The sequence below is a fragment of the Ranitomeya imitator genome, chromosome 8 (assembly GCF_032444005.1).
Source record: "Ranitomeya imitator isolate aRanImi1 chromosome 8, aRanImi1.pri, whole genome shotgun sequence".
Classification (NCBI taxonomy): Eukaryota; Metazoa; Chordata; class Amphibia; order Anura; family Dendrobatidae; genus Ranitomeya; species Ranitomeya imitator.
In genome coordinates, this window is record NC_091289.1 from 62,515,449 (window position 1) to 62,535,521 (window position 20,073).

The window sequence follows — 20,073 nt, forward strand, 5'->3', positions numbered from 1 at the left end:
ACAAATTACACACGGACCAGCCGTGTGACTTGCGAGAAATACGCAGCGGTGTTAGAGAGAAAAGCCGGTAATTCAGTGCGGTGTACAGTAAAGTCACACTGACAGCTTACATTAGAATAGGTAGAATAAATGTGTACACATAGAATAGAGAAATATATATTATGGCTTTAAAGCCATCTAGCGCTGGATGAAATAAAAAAAAAAAAAAATTATATATATATTTTTTTTTTATTTATATATAAATTATATATATATATATATATATATATATAATATGTTTTTAGGAGCACATGGATCCATTGTATGTCCGTATGTCGGTTTTGCAAGCCTGCGAGAAAATCTTGCAGTACGGATGCCATATGGATTACATACGGAGGATGCCATGCGCAAAATACGCTGACACACCCTGCCTACGGAGGAGTTACGGACCACTATTTTGGGGACTTTTCTGTGTATTACGGCCGTAAATTACGGACCGTATTTTTATACGCCAAGTGTGACGCCGGCCTTAGGATAAATCAGAACAGTACAAACAAACATGGCACTCATACAAAGTTTGGGATATAGGTGCTCAAGTAGGGTATCCAGCCCATCATTTATCAGTAGGGAAAAACTTGGCACTCAAAATTATGCAAAAAGTTCATAGAGGTACCACCTGTATGACCATGCAAGACATGTGATAGTTCTGATGAGGGTCCTTCAGGGACCGAAAACGTTTAACCAACTTGTTTTTTTGGATGCTAATAAATAAACTTTTTGCATAATTTTTTGAGTGCCAAGTTTTTCTCTACTGATATCCTTAAGATAAGTCATTAATGTGATCGGCAGTGGTGTCTGGTGACAGAGCCCAGCCAAACAGCAGTTATTGGTGTTGGCTGATCACTAGCAGAGCTGCTCCATGATTCTGCACATCCACCTACTGATTTGAATAGGAGGCAGATGTGCAGTACCCCGCCTTGGCCACTACAAGTTGACGGAGCAGCTCGGCTAGTGCGTACTTCCAGCCGGCGGTCACCGATATCAGCTGGTCGGCGAGGATGCCGGGTGTCAGACCACGGCCGATCAGACATTGATGACTTATTCTAAGGATAGGTCATCACTACTTTTACATTGGACAAAAGCTCATCGTGGGAACATAATTTAGACTAAGTTCTTCCTGTTGCTTCTCTCTTTCAGTCACAGCGCCACAACATCGTTATCCCTTCCCACAACTGATTGACAGTGCACGTGTGCGGCATGTTATTAACCAAAGCGTCAAGACTAGAGTGGTTACAGTATGCACCAACTGCTACTTAGAGGGAGAAAAAAAAAAAAAGAAAAAAAAAAAAAAAACACCCTGCATCATCTATGTTTGCACTATTAACCTTTGCAAATTGGTTCAGTCTGTTTTCTTTAATCACCAATATTTTAGCAGTATTACAAAAGTTTAAAAAAAAAGCTAATCCTTTCCAAAAAAAAACAAAAAACTAACACCACATAATAATGAGCATTATCTGGAAATAAAACCTGCAGGAGAAATGGATCAGTAGTGTGTATTCACATACACACCAACATGGGAGTCACGGGTGTCAGTGTAAACATGACCCGACATGTAGAACGTGTACTCAATTCTCATACAGTACAGATAATCTTCACACCTGGTAAATGTAGCTTTCGTGAGTGGTCACAAGAGCAAAAAAATGTTTTTCTGTTTGTTGTATTTGTAACACGTACTCATTTAAAGCGAAAAAAAAAAAATTATATATCCCAAAAAGGCACATGTACATTCTGCAATCATTTTCTATTGACTTGAGTGTAACATATGGCAACAGAAGTTTTGGAAAAAAAAAAAGTGAAAAATGATGTGCACGAATCCAGCCTAATGGCCATACTGTCCCGTACAGATCTGCAAGTTGACAGGTGGTGGGAAAATATTAATAATGTCTATATATGCATTGACAATCATTTTTTTAATGTTAGTAAATGGTACATGATGTTGGAAGGGGTTGTCACGTCTCAGTATATTTATTAATGGGTAATCCATACGAAATGGGTAAGCCCCCTTTCACACATCAGTTTTTTGCCATCAGTCACAATCCGTTGGCTCGACGGATCCGTCGCAGATTGTGAAAAACTGATGCGACGGATCCATTTTTTCACCTGATCAGACTAGCTGATCCGGCTAACTGGATCCTAAAAAAAAAAAAAAAAAAAAAAAACATGGAGTCCGGCTCCATAGGCTTCTATTCTAGCAAACGACGCACGGCGAAGGATCCGTCGCAATCCGCTTTCTCGACAGAGACAAAAAAAAAAAAAAAAAAGTTGTTGTCCATCATCTCCGGCTGCCGAATCTGCAAATTTCGACGGATCCGGCAAATGAAACGTGAGGCCATCTGTTGCTAATACAAGTCTATGAGAAAAAAAACAAAAATATATGGATCCGGCGGCAGTCGCCACATCCGTTTTTTCAAGATTTGACGGATTGAGACGGACGGCAAAAAACTGATGTGTGAAGGAAGGAATGTGTGGCCTACGGAACCGACATTCAGAGCAATCTGTTGTAATTTGCCTCTCAGGCCGCTGGATGGGATTTCATTCTCTATAGTGTTGGGCCTTGCGGCTCCAGTCAATGTGCAGCAGACTGGCGGGTACTGGAGAACAGGAGTTTCAGGACCCGGCAGCAGCTGCTACACATTGAACATATTGCTACATATTGAACTAAAGTACTGGGATTTGGACCCAGACCAATCTCATATGGATGACCCATTGTATGCATAGGTTTATCAATATGTTGTGAGCGGACAAATTAAAAAAAAAAAAGTCTCGGCCATGCTACTTTTTTTGAGGGTAGAAGGCAAAAATATATGAACAGGCTAAGGACTAATTAACATTATGATGTGATGTAACATGCAATAGTAGCATATAATCAGCAAAACATAATGCACCGTATGTTACAGAACGTAAGGGTTAGATCACTATCGGGAATTCACAACAAACAGTCAGCAGCGAATGATCCAGCCATTTACAGCAGCTTCTGGACTTAAAAAGGTGAATATTTGTGCGACTTGCAAACTTTTTGATTAGTAGGTGGAGAAAACAAAGTCATGTCTGTACTAGGTCATATAAAGTCACAGAAGTGGTCTAGATTATAGCAGAATTCTACTCCGGTCCATGACTAGAGGATTTTTATGTCACTGGTGCATGGGCCACTGCCAAATTCATTAAGAGAAGCAATTCCCTTTAGGCCGGTTTCACACGTCAGTGGCTCCGGTACGTGAGGTGACAGTTTCCTCACGTACCGGAGCCACTGACACACGTAGACACAGTGAAATCAATGCATCTGTGCAGATGTCATTGATTTTTTGCGGACCGTGTCTCCGTGTGCCGTGTCTCCGTGTGGGAGCGCACGAATTACACAGACCCATTAAAGTCAATGGGTCCGTGTAAAACGTAACGCACACGGATGTTGTCTGTGTGCAGTCCGTGGCCGTGCAGGAGACAGCGCTACAGTAAGCGCTGTCCCCCCCCCACTGGTGCTGAAGCCGCCATTCATATCTTCTCTGCAGCAGCGTTTGCAGTGTGGGACTGCCCTAACGAGCTGGGCACATCCGACTCCAACACACTACGATTCAGTTTTACAAAGTTTCATTTTGGGAATTTTAGGGAACTGGTGTATAGTCTGATAAGAAATATGAATCAATAGAAAGGTGGTCTTGATTTTTACCTTTCTCCCCCCATAAAAAAAACCCCAAAAAAAACAAAAACTGTTTGAGATTTACTGTAGGGGCCCTTTCACATTGTATCCCCCGGCCTACGTCTACGTTCAGTGGTCCCATCAGGGCTTATGTCCAAACTCCCCCCCCCCCCCCCCCCCGCAAAACGGGATTGAGGTGCATACAGCGATGGGACCATTGACTATAAGGCTATGTGCACTCGTAGACTGGTTCTCTGCGGATTTTTCCACAGCAGATTTGATAACTCTGCAGGGCAAAAACGCTGTGTTTTTGTTGCAGATTTATCGCTGTTTTTGTGCGGATTTCACTGCGGTTTTACACCTTCGGTTTTCTATTGGAGCAGGTGTAAAACTGCTGCGGAATCCGCAGAAAGAAGTGACATGCTGCGGAATGTAAACCGCTGCGTTTCTGCACGGTTTTTTTCCGCATCATGGGCACAGGGTTTTCTGTTTCCCATAGGTTTACATTGTACTGTAAACTCATGGGAAACTGCTGCGGACCCGCAGCAAAATCCGCATCGTGTGCACATAGCCTAAGGCTGTGTGCATACGTTGCGGATTAGGCTTAGGAATTTCTGGTGCGGATTCTGCCTCTCCTGGCAGAAAACGCACCTGTGGATTTGACGCGTTTTTTTGTGCGGTTCTGCAGCGTTTGTGCGTTTTTCTTGCGGATTTGCTGCGTTTTTTACCCCTGCGGTTTTCTATAATGGAAAGGGTACAAAAACGCTGCAGATTCACAAAAAAGAAGTGACATGCTACTTTTTAAACAGCAGCGTTTCCGCAGCGGATTTTCCGCAAAGTGTGCACAGCATTTTTTTCTCTCATTGATTTACATTGTACTGTAAATCAATTGCAGATCTGCAGCGTTTCTGCACTGCAAAAAACACTGCGGATCCACAGAGAATCCGCAACGTGTGCACATACCCCAAGAGTGGTGGCAGAATGAAGGAAAAAAAATGCAACATGAAAGGCTCCCCAAGGCTCTGTTCACACATTGTATTTTTGCTGCATTTTGTTTCGGCAGGCAAAACCTGCTCGGAGCTGGTGAAACAAAACAAAAAATGCAGCTTTGGCTGCATTTGTTGTCTCTTGTGCACGCCAATAAAATAAAAATCTTTAAGTTTTTTGCACCAAAATCTGATACCTGCGTGTTTTGCTGAGTTTTTGGCACTTACTGCATGGTTGAAAAAATGCTGCAAAAACGCTGAAAAGTGACATGCTGCAGTTATCAAAAACAGCTGTTTTCCAAATCCGTCAGGAAAATAAGCCAATGTGTGAATGAGATTTCTGAAATCTCACAGGCTTTGCTTGTACTGTAAATTGCAGATTAAGTTTTGCATTAAAAAAATGCAGCAAAAAAAAACGAAAAAAAAAAAACTCAGTGTGTGAACAGAGCCCGAGGGTTCACATTGCAAATATTCAAGTGTTTTTGACTTGAATGGATTTCAGAAATCTCACTTTGTTGCTACTGTAAAAATGCTACTTTTTTATTATTTGTTTTCAAAAGAAAAGAAGCCTTCAATCATGTTAGGCTATGTGCACACGTTGCGGATTAGGCTTAGGAATTTCTGGTGCGGATTCAGCCTCTCCCGACAGGAAACGCACCTGTGGATTTGTCACGTTTTTTGGGCTGTTCCGCAGCGGTTTTCTTGCGGGTTTGCTGTGTTTTTTACCCCTGCTGTTTTCTATAATGGAATGGGTACAAAAACGCTGCAGATTCACAAAAAAGAAGGGACATGCTGCTTCTTCTAAACCGCAGCGTTTCCGCAAAGTGTGCACAGCATTTTTTTTCCCTCTGATTTACATTGTACTGTAAATCAATTGCGGATCTGCAGCGTTTCTGCACCTCAAAAAACGCTGCAGATCCGCAGAGAATCCGCAACGTGTGCACATACCCTCAGATAGCACTTCCCTGACAAAATGGTCACAATAGTGAAAATCATTAGAATGAAGGGGAGAATTAGCTTCCATGACATGAATGATTCCCTCTGTAATTCCAGCCTTGCATGTAAAAGCTCAGACAGCAGCTCAGTGTTTAGATACTGACCTGTTTAATGGCTGTCTTCACTTTTTTTTTTTTTGAAAGCTGATTAGGGCCTTTAGTCATCCAGAGTTAAAACAAGAAAAGCTTTCTAGATGGACATGTCAGGTGGGTGTGTAGGCGCCCAGCCAATCACAGGGCCCCGTGCTGCATGTTTAAAGGGCTGGCGCAGCTGACAGTAATGGCTGTTTACACATTAAACAAGGTGACAGGGAGGAGGCCAGTAACCTTGTACTCTGATCCACACCTGTTTGTAGGTGCTATAGGCACAGAACCCCCACATCTTCTGCCATATGCTGCACACCGGACCGCCATTACAAGTTGTGCCTTCTGTCGGATGATAAGGACACCCCTTACTACAGTCAGAACAAGCCCAAATCTGGGGAAGACGCCCTCTTATAGCTGGATTACAAAGCGTAGGCTGTCTGATGGAAATGCTTCGGGCTGACGCTGTGCAATGTCTGATCAGGGGCTGGAGATCTGGTAAAATGTTCACCTCTCGCTGTCATCTCCTAGTAATTCCTGACACCAGGAAAAAGAAAAAAAAAAAAAAAAAAAAAGATTCATAGACATGAAAAATCTAAAAAAAAACAAAAAAAAAAAAAACACAACCACGTTTAACCCCAACCTGGACCAGAAAACACTACATTTGTGTGGTATAATGATGTATGCCATCTTATACAGCTATACTAGCCCCCTATAACGGATTATTAGCCCACCAAGCCTTATAGTAATATAGATCAGACACTGGCAAGATCCATATGGTTGGCAAAAAAGAAAGAGGGAAATAACCTGCATGCTCCCAGCAGCCCGGGCCTTTCATATTGGGCAGATGCCCCCTCTCTGGCAGCCATATTAAATTAACCGAGAAAAGCAAAGATCAGATAATGTAGTTATTAGCTTCCTATTGTACAGCAACAAGGAGACACTTCCACCCAGTGCCCCGATCAGCCAGAAACCAGAGGTAGAGGGGGGTGGGCTCCTGGTGGTCTGTGCAGGGACCAGGCCAAAGGCTCATTAATACAGATCTGCCCCAGCATCTTCAATATTGCCAATGGCTCATCCCGAGCACGGAGAGGGCAATGGGCAACCAGCAGGGGACACGGGGACTGGCTGCATAGAGGGGGCACTGGGCAACCAGCGGGGGACACGGGGACTGGCTGCACGGAGAGGGCACTGAGCAACCAGCAGGGACACAGGGACTGGCTGCACGGAGAGGGCACTGGGCTACCAGCGGGGACACGGGGACTGGCTGCACGGAGAGGGCACTGAGCAACCAGCGGGGGACACGGGGACTGGCTGCACGGAGAGGGCACTGGGCTACCAGCGGGGACACGGGGACTGGCTGCACGGACAGGGCACTGGGCAACCAGCGGGGACACGGGGACTGGCTGCACGGAGAGGGCACTGGGCTACCAGCGGGGGACACTGTGACTGGCTGCACGGAGAGGGCACTGGGCAACCAGCGGGGACACGGTGACTGGCTGCACAGAGAGGGCACTGGGCTACCAGCGGGGACATGGGCACTGGGCAACCAGCGGGGGACACGGGGACTGGCTGCACGGAGAGGGTACTGGGCTACCAGCGGGGACTGGGCAACCAGCGGGGACACGGGGACTGGCTGCACTGGGCAACCAATGGGGACTGGCTGCACAGAGAGGGCACTGGGCAACCAGCGGGGGACACGGGGACTGGCTGCACGGAGAGGGTACTGGGCTACCAGCGGGGACTGGGCAACCAACGGGGACTGGGCAACCAGCGGGGACACGGGGACTGGCTGCACTGGGCAACCAATGGGGACTGGCTGCACAGAGAGGGCACTGGGCAACCAGCGGGGGACACGGGGACTGGCTGCACGGAGAGGGCACTGGGCTACCAGCGGGGACACAGGGACTGGCTGCACGGAGAGGGCACTGGGCTACCAGCGGGGGACATGGTGACTGGCTGCACGGAGAGGGCACTGGGCTACCAGCGGGGACATGGGCACTGGGCAACCAGCGGGGGACACGGGGACTGGCTGCACGGAGAGGGTACTGGGCTACCAGCGGGGACTGGGCAACCAGCGGGGACACGGGGACTGGCTGCACGGAGAGGGCACTGGGCAACCAATGGGGATTGGCTGCACGGAGAGGGCACTGGGCAACCAGCGGGGGACACGGGCACTGGCTGCACGGAGAGGGCACTGGGCTACCAGCTGGGACTGGCTGCTGTACGAGTTCCCTATGCACAGCACACCCCGCACTGTAAGAACATTTAAAGGGACAGTGTTCTCCTGGCCTCAAAGCCAGCCCCATCCAGGAACCCCGCACCAACCAGCCTCTAGGCTGCAGCTTTCCCCGACATCCCCACGACCGTGCTGTCGCCCCTGTATCGTGACAGCACTGCCTGGACTCCTTACTTGGTCAGTAGTTGTAAAGTCAGAATCCGCCGGTTTGCAGAACTAGGAGGAGTAAGATGGATGCTTAGCCTTTCTGGGGTCCCCTTGTGTATTTTATTGGGGGTGTTTTCCTGGAGCGGAGTTCGCCGAGTCCACCGGGATCCTGCAGCCTCCCTCCTCCTGGCCCAAAGTGAAGGAAGTCAGGGGAAAAGTTTCACCCTTAGCAACCCTGCGCATGAATCTCATATTCACACACCCAGCGTGTTATGGCTTGGGAGAGTGAGGTGCCGGACCTACATTCTGAGGCTCCCCTGCAAGCTTAACTCTTTCATGCCGGACGGTTTACATAAGCATTGCCACCAACGAAGCCATGCTGGTGGTGGGTGACAGCTGAGGTGGCCGCTCTGCCCTCCCCTGGAGACCGTGCACAAGGCTCTGGGGTCTGGAGAGCAGTGGGGTCTTGTCTGTAGGCGTCGTCGCCTCTTCTGCCTAGTTGTGTAGCTGCCTCCATTACCGTACAGCCCGCTATCAGCAGTGTAATCGCACGCCACATCTGCCGCGTTCACACTGCGCTGAAAATATCTGCTTTGGAAATCCAGGACAGTAATCCACGTGTTGTTTGAGGATCTGGTTGCGGATTTCCCTATTCACTACTAAACATTGAGGCTATGTGCCCACGTGTGCGGATTTTTGCACTCAGTAAGTAAAACGCACTGCGATTTACCTGTGGATTACCCGCGGATTTCAAGCATTTTTATGCGGATTTCACCTGCGGATTCCTGTGAGAAGCAGGTCTAAAACACTGCAGAATCCACACAAAGAATTGACATGCTGCGGAAAATAAACAGCAGCATTTCCGCACAGAATTTTCCGCAGCATGTGCACAGCAGATTTTGTTTTCCATAGGTTTCCATGGTACTGTAAACCTAATGGAAAACTGCTGCAAATCCGCAGGAAAATCCGCAACGTGTGCACATAGCCTGACTCGTTGGGAATCCGCACAAGGACAAGAACGCTGCAGATTAGGAATCCTCTCCTGGCTCCTCTCCTGGCTCCGCTCCTGGCTTTCATTTTCGTGCAGATTTTATTCTGTAATGTTTGATTTGGTTGTGTTTACACCTTGCGGATTTAACCCATGAGGAGAAACCACAAACCCGCTATGTCTGAACTGTGCCGTAATGGCAGACACCTCAAAGCAAAACTCACTCATCTGAGGCCGTGCGGCATATTAGGCCACACTCATATGAGAGTATGAACATTAATTCGATTTTCATCCAGAAAAAATACAAATGATTTTCATCCATTTTGTCATCTGGGTTCCTTCTGTCTGCGTGTCATATGTATGTCCGTTATTCCATCTGTCTGCGTGTCATATGTATGTCAGTTACTCCATCCATCTGCACTGTCATATGTACAGTGCAGACCAAAAGTTTGGACACACCTTCTCATTTAAAGATTTTTCTGTGTTTTCATGACTATGAAAATTGTACATTCACACTGAAGGCATCAAAACTATGAATTAACACATGTGGAATTATATACTTAACAAAAAAGTGTAAAACGACTGAAATTATGTCGTATATTCTAGGTTCTCCAAAGTAGCCACCTTTTGCTTTGATGTCTTCTTTGCACACTCTTGGCATTCTCTTGATGAGCTTCAAGAGGTAGTCACCGGGAATGGTTTTCACTTCACAGGTGTGCCCTGTCAGGTTTAATAAGTGGGATTTCTTGCCTTATAAATGGGGTTGGGACCATCAGTTGTGTTGTGCAGAAGTCTGGTGGATACACAGCGGATAGTCCTACTGAATAGACTGTTAGAAATTGTATTATTGCAAGAAAAAAAAGCAGCTAAGTAAAGAAAAGAGTGGCTATTATTACTTTAAGAAATGAAGGTTATTCAGTCCGAAAAGTTGGGAAAACTTTGAAGTTGTCCCCAAGTGCAATGGCAAAAACTATCAAACGCTACAAAGAAACTGGCTCACATGGGGACCGCCCCAGGAAAGGAAGACCAAGAGTCACCTCTGCTTCTGAGGATAAGTTTATCGGAGTCACCAGCCTCAGAAATTGCAGGTTAACAGCAGCTCAGATTAGAGACCAGGTCAATGCCACATAGAGTTCTAGCAGCAGACACATCTCTACAACAACTGTTAGGAGGAGACTTTGTGCAGCAGGGCTTCATGGTAAAATAGCTGCTAGCAAACCACTGCTAAAGACAGGCAACAAGTAGAAGAGACTCTTTTGGTCTGAAGAACACAAGGAATGGATATTAGACCAGTGGAAATCTGTGCTTTGGTCTGATGAGTCCAAATTTGAGATCTTTGGTTCCAACCACCGTGCCTTTGTGTGATGCAGAAAAGGTGAACAGATGGACTCTACCTGCCTGGTTCCCACCGTGAAGCATGGAGGAGAAGGTGTGATGGTGTGGGGGTGCTTTGCTGGTGACACGGTTGGGGATTTATTCAAAATTGAAGGCATACTGAACCAGCATGGCTACCACAGCATCTATTTTTCAACAGGACAATGACCCCAAACACACCTCCAGGCTGTGTAAGGGCTATTTGACCAAGAATGAGAGTGATGGGGTGCTACGCCAAATGACCTTTCCTCCACAGTCACCAGACCTGAACCCAATCGAGATGGTTTGGGGTGAGCTGGACCGCAGAGGCAAAAGGGCCAACAAGTGCTAAGCATCTCTGGGAACTCCTTCAGGATTGTTGGAAGACCATTCCTGGAGACTACCTCATGAAGCTCATCAAGAGAATGCCAAGAGTGTGCAAAGCAGTCATTAAAGCAAAAGGTGGCTACTTTGAAGAACCTAGAATATAAGACATATTTTCAGTTGTTTCACACTTTGTTGTTAAGTATATAATTCCACATGTGTTAATTTATAGTTTTGATGCCTTCAGTGTGAATGTACAATTTTCATAGTCATGAAAATACAGAAAAATCTTTGAATGAGACGGTGTGTCCAAACTTTTGGTCTGTACTGTATGTCAGTTATTCCATCCGTCTGCGAGTCATATATATGTCCGTTATTCCATCTGCGTGTCATATGTATGTCCGTTACTCCATCCATCTGCGTGTCATATGTATGTCCGTTACTCCATCCATCTGCGTGTCATATGTATGTCCGTTATTCCATCCGTCTGCGTGTCATATGCATGTCCGTTATTCCATCTGCGTGTCATATGTATGTCCGTTATTCCATCTGCGTGTCATATGTATGTCCGTTATTCCATCCGTCTGCGTGTCATATGTATGTCCGTTATTCCATCCGTCTGCGTGTCATATGTATGTCCGTTATTCCATCCGTCTGCGTGTCATATGTCCGTTATTCCATCCGTCTGCGTGTCATATGTATGTCAGTTACTCCATCCGTCTGCGTGTCATATATATGTCCGTTATTCCATCCGTCTGCGTGTCATATGTATGTCAGTTACTCCATCCGTCTGCGTGTCATATGCATGTCCGTTATTCCATCCGTCTGCGTGTCATATGTCCGTTATTCCATCCGTCTGCGTGTCATATGTATGTCAGTTACTCCATCCGTCTGCGTGTCATATGCATGTCCGTTATTCCATCCGTCTGCGTGTCATATGTCCGTTATTCCATCCGTCTGCATGTCATATGTATGTCAGTTACTCCATCCGTCTGCGTGTCATATGTATGTCCGTTATTCCATCTGCGTGTCATATGTATGTCCGTTATTCCATCCGTCTGCGTGTCATATGTATGTCCATTATTCCATCCGTCTGCGTGTCATATGTATGTCAGTTACTCCATCCGTCTGCGTGTCATATATATGTCCGTTATTCCATCCGTCTGCGTGTCATATGTATGTCAGTTACTCCATCCGTCTGCGTGTCATATGCATGTCCGTTATTCCATCCGTCTGCGTGTCATATGTCCGTTATTCCATCCGTCTGCGTGTCATATGTATGTCAGTTACTCCATCCGTCTGCGTGTCATATGCATGTCCGTTATTCCATCCGTCTGCGTGTCATATGTCCGTTATTCCATCCGTCTGCGTGTCATATGTATGTCAGTTACTCCATCCGTCTGCGTGTCATATGCATGTCCGTTATTCCGTCCATCTGCGTGTCATATGCATGTCAGTTACTCCATCCGTCTGCGTGTCATATGCATGTCCGTTATTCCATCCGTCTGCGTGTCATATGTATGTCCGTTTTTCCATCCGTCTGCGTGTCATATGTATGTCCGTTTTTCCATCCGTCTGCGTGTTATATGTATGTCCGTTTTTCCATCCGTCTGTGTCATATGCATGTCCGTTATTCCATCCGTCTGCGTGTCATATGCATGTCCGTTATTCCATCCGTCTGCGTGTCATATGCATGTCCGTTTTTCAATCCGTCTGCGTGTCATATGTATGTCCGTTATTCCATCCGTCTGTGTCATATGCATGTCCGTTATTCCATCCGTCTGCGTGTCATATGTATGTCCGTTACTCCGTCCGTCTGCGTGTCATATGCATGTCCGTTATTCCGTCCGTCTGCGTGTCATATGTATGTCAGTTACTCCATCCGTCTGCGTGTCATATGCATGTCCGTTATTCCATCCGTCTGCGTGTCATATGTATGTCAGTTACTCCATCCGTCTGCGTGTCATATGTATGTCAGTTACTCCACCCGTCTGCGTGTCATATGCATGTCCGTTATTCCGTCCGTCTGCGTGTCATATGTCCGTTATTCCATCCGTCTGCGTGTCATATGTATGTCAGTTACTCCATCCGTCTGCGTGTCATATGCATGTCCGTTATTCCATCCGTCTGCGTGTCATATGTCCGTTATTCCATCCGTCTGCGTGTCATATGTATGTCAGTTACTCCATCCGTCTGCGTGTCATATGCATGTCCGTTATTCCGTCCGTTTGCGTGTCATATGTCAGTTACTCCATCCGTCTGCGTGTCATATGTATGTCAGTTACTCCACCCGTCTGCGTGTCATATGCATGTCCGTTATTCCGTCCGTCTGCGTGTCATATGTATGTCAGTTACTCCATCCGTCTGCGTGTCAGTTACTCCATCCGTCTGCGTGTCATATGCATGTCCGTTATTCCATCCGTCTGCGTGTCATATGTCCGTTATTCCATCCGTCTGCGTGTCATATGTATGTCAGTTACTCCATCCGTCTGCGTGTCATATGCATGTCCGTTATTCCGTCCGTCTGCGTGTCATATGTATGTCAGTTACTCCATCCGTCTGCGTGTCATATGTATGTCAGTTACTCCATCCGTCTGCGTGTCATATGCATGTCCGTTATTCCATCCGTCTGCGTGTCATATGTATGTCAGTTACTCCATCCGTCTGCGTGTCATATGTATGTCAGTTACTCCACCCGTCTGCGTGTCATATGCATGTCCGTTATTCCATCCGTCTGCGTGTCATATGTATGTCCGTTTTTCCATCCGTCTGCATGTCATATGTATGTCCGTTTTTCCATCCGTTTGCGTGTCATATGTATGTCCGTTTTTCCATCCGTTTGCGTGTCATATGTATGTCCGTTTTTCCATCCGTCTGCGTGTCATATGTATGTCCGTTTTTCCATCCGTCTGTGTGTCATATGTATGTCCGTTTTTCCATCCGTCTGCGTGTCATATGTATGTCCGTTTTTCCATCCGTCTGCGTGTCATATGTATGTCCGTTTTTCCATCCGTCTGCATGTCATATGTATGTCCGTTATTCCATCCGTCTGCGTGTCATATGTATGTCCGTTATTCCATCCGTCTGCGTGTCATATGTATGTCAGTTACTCCATCTGTCTGCGTGTCATATGTATGTCCGTTATTCCATCTATCTGCATGTCATATGTACACTAACGTGTATTTTTGAAAGAAAAGCACAGTTTTTTTCCAATGAAACTAACATTAAATGATTCAGAAATACACTCTATGCATTGATAATGTGGTAAATGACTTTTCTAGCTGCAAACGTCTGGTTTGTAATGCAATATCTTAATAGGTGTATAGAGGCCCATTTCCAACAACCATCACTCCAGTGTTCTTATGGTACTTTATGTTTGCTAACTGTGTAAGAAGGGTAATAGATACCCTTGAGAACCCTTGTGCAAGTATGTTAGCACAGCTGAAAACAGTTTGGCTGATTAGAGAAGCTATAAACCTGACCTTCCTTTGAGCTAGTTGAGAATCTGGTGCATTATATAATAATAATAATTTTTATTTATATAGCGCCAACATATTCCGCAGCGCTTTACAAATTATAGACGGGAATTGTACAGACAATAGACATTACAGCATAACAGAAATATAGTTCAATACAGATACCAGGAGGAGTGAGGGCCCTGCTCGCAAGCTTACAAACTATGAGGAAAAGGGGAGACACGAGAGGTGGATGATAACAATTGCTTTAGTTACTCGGACCGGCCATAGTGTAAGGCTCAGGTGTTCATGTAAAGCTGCATGAACCAGTTATCTGCCTAAGTATGTAGCAGTACAGACACAGAGGGCTAATACTGCATAAAGTGTATGAGAACATGATGCGAGGAACCTTTTTTTTTTTTTTTTTTTTTTATAAATAGGCCACACAGGGATCGTTAGGTTAATGCATTGAGGCGGTAGGCCAGTCAGAACAAATGAGTTTTTAGGGTACGCTTAAAACTGTGGGGATTGGGGATTAATCGTATTAACCTAGGTAGTGAATTCCAAAGAATCGGCGCAGCACGTGTAAAGTCTTGGAGACGGGAGTGGGAGGTTCTGATTATTGAGGATGCTAACCTGAGGTCATTAGCGGAGTGGAGGGCACGGGTAAGGTGGTAGACTGATACCAGGGAGGAGATGTAGGGTGGTGCTGAGCCATGGAGTGCTTTGTGGATAAGGGTAGTAGTTTTGTATTGGATTCTGGAGTGGATGGGTAGCCAGTGTAATGACTGGCACAGGGTAGAGGCATCGGTGTAACGGTTGGTGAGGAATATGATCCTGGCTGCAGCATTCAGGACAGATTGGAGCGGGAAGAGTTTTGCAAGAGGGAGGCCGATTAGTAGAGAGTTACAATAGTCCAGACGAGAATGAATAAGTGAAACAGTAAGAGTTTTTGCAGAGTCGAAAGTAAGAAAAGGGCGAATTCTAGAAATGTTTTTGAGATGCAGGTAAGAAGAGCGAGCCAGTGATCGGATGTAGGGGGTGAATGAAAGGTCAGAATCAAGGATGACCCCAAGGCAGCGGGCATGTTGCTTTGGAGTAATGGTGGAACCGCACACGGAGATGGCAATGTCAGGCAAAGGTAGGTTAGTAGAGGGAGAGAACACGAGGAGTTCAGTTTTTGACAGGTTTAGTTTCAGATAGAGGGAGGACATGATGTTAGAGACAGCGGTAAGACAATCACTGGTGTTTTCTAAAAAGGTTGGTGTGATATCAGGAGAAGAAGTGTATAATTGGGTGTCGTCAGCATAGAGATGGTACTGGAAACCAAATCTACTGATTGTTTGTCCAATAGGGGCAGTATACAACGAGAAGAGGAGGGGGCCTAGGACTGATCCTTGAGGAACCCCAACAGTAAGGGGAAGGTGAGAGGAGGAGGAACCAGCAAAATGCATTACATTTGTTGGTTCCATTAAACTCTCAAAATGGCCAGAAAAAAAGAAATTTCATGTGAAACTCAACACTCTATTCTTGATCTTAGAAATAAAGGCTATTCCATGCGAGAAGTTGCCAAAAAACTGAAGATTTCCTACAACGATGTGTACTACGCCCTTCAGAGGAGAGCACAAACAGGTTCTAACCAGAGTAGAAAGGGAAGTGGGAGGCTCCGCTGTACAACTGAGCAACAAGACAAGTACATTAGTCTGTAGTTTGAGAAATCGATGCCTCACAGGTCCTCAACTGGCAGCTTCATTAACCCCTTTCTGACATCGGACGTACTATCCCGTCGAGGTGGGGTGGGCCCCCATGACCATGGACGGGATAGTACGTCCAGCGCGATCGGCGGCGCTCACGGGGGGAGCGCCGCCGATCGCGGCCGGGTGTCAGCTGCCTATCGCAGCTGACATCCGGCACTATGTGCCAGGAGCGGTCACGGACCGCCCCCGGCACATTAACCCCTGGCACACCGCGATCAAAGATGATCGCGATGTGCCGGCGGTGCAGGGAAGCATCGCGCAGGGAGGGGGCTCCCTGCGGGCTTCCCTGAGCCCCCCGCAGCAACGTGATGTGATCGCGTTGCTGCGAGGGTCTTACCTCCCTCCCTGCCTGTTCCAGACCCGGATCCAAGATGGCCGCGGATCCGGGTCCTGCAGGGAGGGAGGTGGCTTCACAGAGCCTGCTCAGAGCAGGCACTGTGAAGCAGCCTGCACTGCTCTCAGATCGGTGATCTGACAGAGTGCTGTGCAAACTGTCAGATCACCGATCTGTGATGTCCCCCCCGGGACAAAGTAAAAAAGTAAAAAAAAAATTTTCAAATGTGTAAAAAAAAATAAAAAAAAATATTCCAAAATAATGAAAAAAAAAAAATATTATTCCCATAAATACATTTCTTTATCTAAATAAAAACAAACAAACAATAAAAGTACATATATTTAGTATCGCCGCGTCCGTAACGGCCCGACCTATAAAACTGGTCCACTAGTTAACCCCTTCAGTAATCACCGTAAGAAAAAAAAAAAAAAACGAGGCAAAAAACAACGCTTTATTATCATATCGCCGAAGAAAAAGTGGAATAACACGCGATCAAAAAGACAGATATAAATAACCATGATACCGCTGAAAACGTCATCTTGTCCCGCAAAAAACGAGCCGCCAAACAGCATCATCAGCAAAAAAATAAAAAAGTTATAGTCCTGAGAATAAAGCGATGCAAATATAATTATTTTTTCTATAAAATAGTTTTTATCGTATAAAAGCGCCAAAACATAAAAAAAATGATATAAATGAGGTGTCGCTGTAATCGTACTGACCCGAAGAATAAAACTGCTTTATCCATTTTACCAAATGCGGAACGGTATAAACGCCTCCCCCAAAAGAAATTCATGAATAGCTGGTTTTTGGTCATTCTGCCTCACAAAAATCGGAATAAAAAGCGATCAAAAAATGTCACGTGCCCGAAAATGTTACCAATAAAAACGTCAACTCGTCCCGCAAAAAAAAAGACCTCACATGACTCTGTGGACCCTGTGCTGAGATAATCTTATAAATGTGCCCCTGCTGTGTACTGTGTAATGTCTGTGTCTGACCATACAGGGACATGGTCTGAACAAACCACAGCTCCTGGGCAGGGGAGGGAGCAGAAGAATATACAGGCATTACAGCATGGGATCACAGCTGATTGTTTCTGTGAGGCAAAATATTTCAGTGCCTATTTTTAAGCAATGTTTTACCTCAAAGAAAGAATTAGCTGTGATCCCATGCTGTAATGTATGCATACTCTTTCGCTTCCTCCCCTGCTTCGGAGATGTGGTATGATCAGACCCTGCATGTTTTGGGTAGATAAGAAGACTGAAAAACAGCACAATTAGTATTTTTATTTTGCTACAGCATTTAATATACGGGTTAAAAAATGTTAAATTTTGATAGAGCTGATCTTTAAGCAAGTGATGATAACCAAAAAGCTCATTTTTTTAATGGGGAGAGTGAATCAGGCTTTTATTTTAAATATTTTTATAATGTTTTAGCTATTTTTTTTCTTAGTTTCTTAGAACAGTTGAACATGTGATTGCTTATACAATATACTGCAAAACATCAGTTTTGTAGCATGTCTAAGGACACTAGGCGATTGTGGCAGAATCCCATGTACATGAATACAGGAGTTCCAACCAGTTCTTCACTGATGGTGGCAGGAGTCCAGGCCATGTTCCCACATGGGTCACATTAGTTGGAGGAGCATGCATACTATTTTACCGAGAACCAGCAATGGTTTGTGTATTATTTTCTCCCAAGACCACATCCACACGCTCAGTATTTGGTCAGTTTTTTACCTCAGTATTTGTAAGTCAAAACCAGGAGAGGAACAATCAGAGGAAAAGTATAATAGAAACACGTCACCACTTCTGTATTTATCACTCACTCCTGGTTTTGGCTACAAATACTGAGGTAAAAAAATGACCAAATACTGAACATGAGACTCAACATGGCCTTGTTCTGACAGCCTGTATTTCTGCCCATGTGCCCAACACACAGATCACCAGCCGACATCTACTATATAATTGTCTAAGGGTCACTTCCGTCTGTCCTTCAGTCTGTCTGTCTGTCACGGTTATTCATTCGCTGATTGGTCTCGGCAGCTGCCTGTCATGGCTGCCGCGACCAATCAGTGACGGCCACAGTCCGGAAGAAAATGGCCGCTCCTCCCTCCCCGCAGTCAGCGCCCGGCGTCCGCATACTCCCCTCCGGTCAGCGCTCACACAGGGTTAATGGCAGCGTTGACCGCGGTGTAACGCACTCGGTTAACGCTGCTATTAACCTTGTGTGACCAACTTTTTACTATTCATGCTGCCTATGCAGCATGAATAGTAAAAATATCTAATGTTAAAAATAATAATAAAAAAAAAAAAATAGTTACATACTCACCCTCCGGGGGCCCCCCCGGATCAGGAACCGGCCTTTCCCGCTCCTCCCCTAATATACTACGTGGCTGGGCAATATACTACGTGACTGGGCAATATACTACGTGGCTGGGCAATATACTACGTGGCTGGGCAATATACTACGTGGCTGGGCAATATACTACGTGACTGGGCAATATACTACGTGGCTGGGCAATATATTACGTGGCTGGGCAATATACTACGTGGCTGGGCAATATACTACGTGACTGGGCAATATACTACGTGGCTGGGCAATATATTACGTGGCTGGCCAATATACTACGTGGTTGGGCAATACACTACGTGGGCTGTGCAATATACTACGTGGACATACATATTCTAGAATACCTGATGCGTTAGAATCGGGCCACCATCTAGTAAACCTATGTGCAAGTACACAAAAAAAAAATTGCAACATGCACCACTCCACTCTGTTTTATAACAGCTTTTTTTTACTTCAATAATTTTTATTAAAGGGAAATTTTACATAGGGGAAATAAAGGGTGATGACAGTTTTTTTTGTTTTTTTTAAATATGAGAAAATCGGACCAGGTTTCCTCATATTTTCATCATTTTGTTTCATTAATGTGAAAATAAAAGTTTCTCCACCTTCTCCTATATATCAGTGATATACATGCAGCATATCAAATTAATATCAGACATGTCTCCGCGATTTTGCACAGACCACTCAGTCCGAGGAAAAGAACAGAGATGTGAACAGCCCCATAGACTGCCATAGGTACGAGTGCCGTTTGTGAAAAACATAACACTTGTATGAGAAAAACTGACGTGTGAATGAGCCCTTAAGCTACATGCACACATTGAGTGTTTGGTGTGTTTTTTACCTCAGTATTTGTAAGACAAAATCAGGAGTGGTTGATAAATACAAAAGTGGTGACGTGTTTCTATTATACTTTTCCTCTGATTGTTCCGCTCCTGGTTTTGGCTTACAAATACTAAAAAATAGTGACCAAATACTGAACGTGTGAACGTGGTATTACGCATGAGCTACAGGTGCTTCTCACAAAATTAGAATATCACCAAAAAGTTAATTTATTTCAGTTCTTCAATACAAAAAGGGAAACTCATATATAGAGTCATTACAAACACAATTATATATTTCAAGTGTTTATTTCTGTTAATGTTGATGATTATGGCTTACAGCCAATGAAAACCCAAAAGTTAATATCTCAATAAAGTAGAATAATTAACAAAAAACACCTGTAAAGGCTTCCTAAGCATTTACAAAGGTTCACTTAGTCTGTTTCAGTAGGCTCCACAATCATGGGGAAGACTGCTGACTTGACAAATGACCAGAAGGCAGTCACAGAAGGTCATTGCTAAAGAAGCTGGCTGCTCACATAGTGCTGTATCCAAGCATATTAATGGAAAG

The 20,073-nt window shown here is 45.2% G+C and overlaps 1 protein-coding gene across 1 annotated transcript in view; it reads right to left on the reverse strand.

Annotated features, from left to right (window-relative positions):
• The window catches only part of TOB2 (transducer of ERBB2, 2), a 29,225-nt gene extending 20,879 nt beyond the window's left edge, over positions 1-8,346 (reverse strand). Inside the window, exon 1 of the mRNA XM_069737026.1 lies at positions 8,152-8,346. The gene's annotated coding sequence lies outside the window, so the exon portion shown is untranslated. The remainder of the gene's footprint in view (positions 1-8,151) is intronic.
• Positions 8,347-20,073: the final 11,727 nt, after the last annotated feature.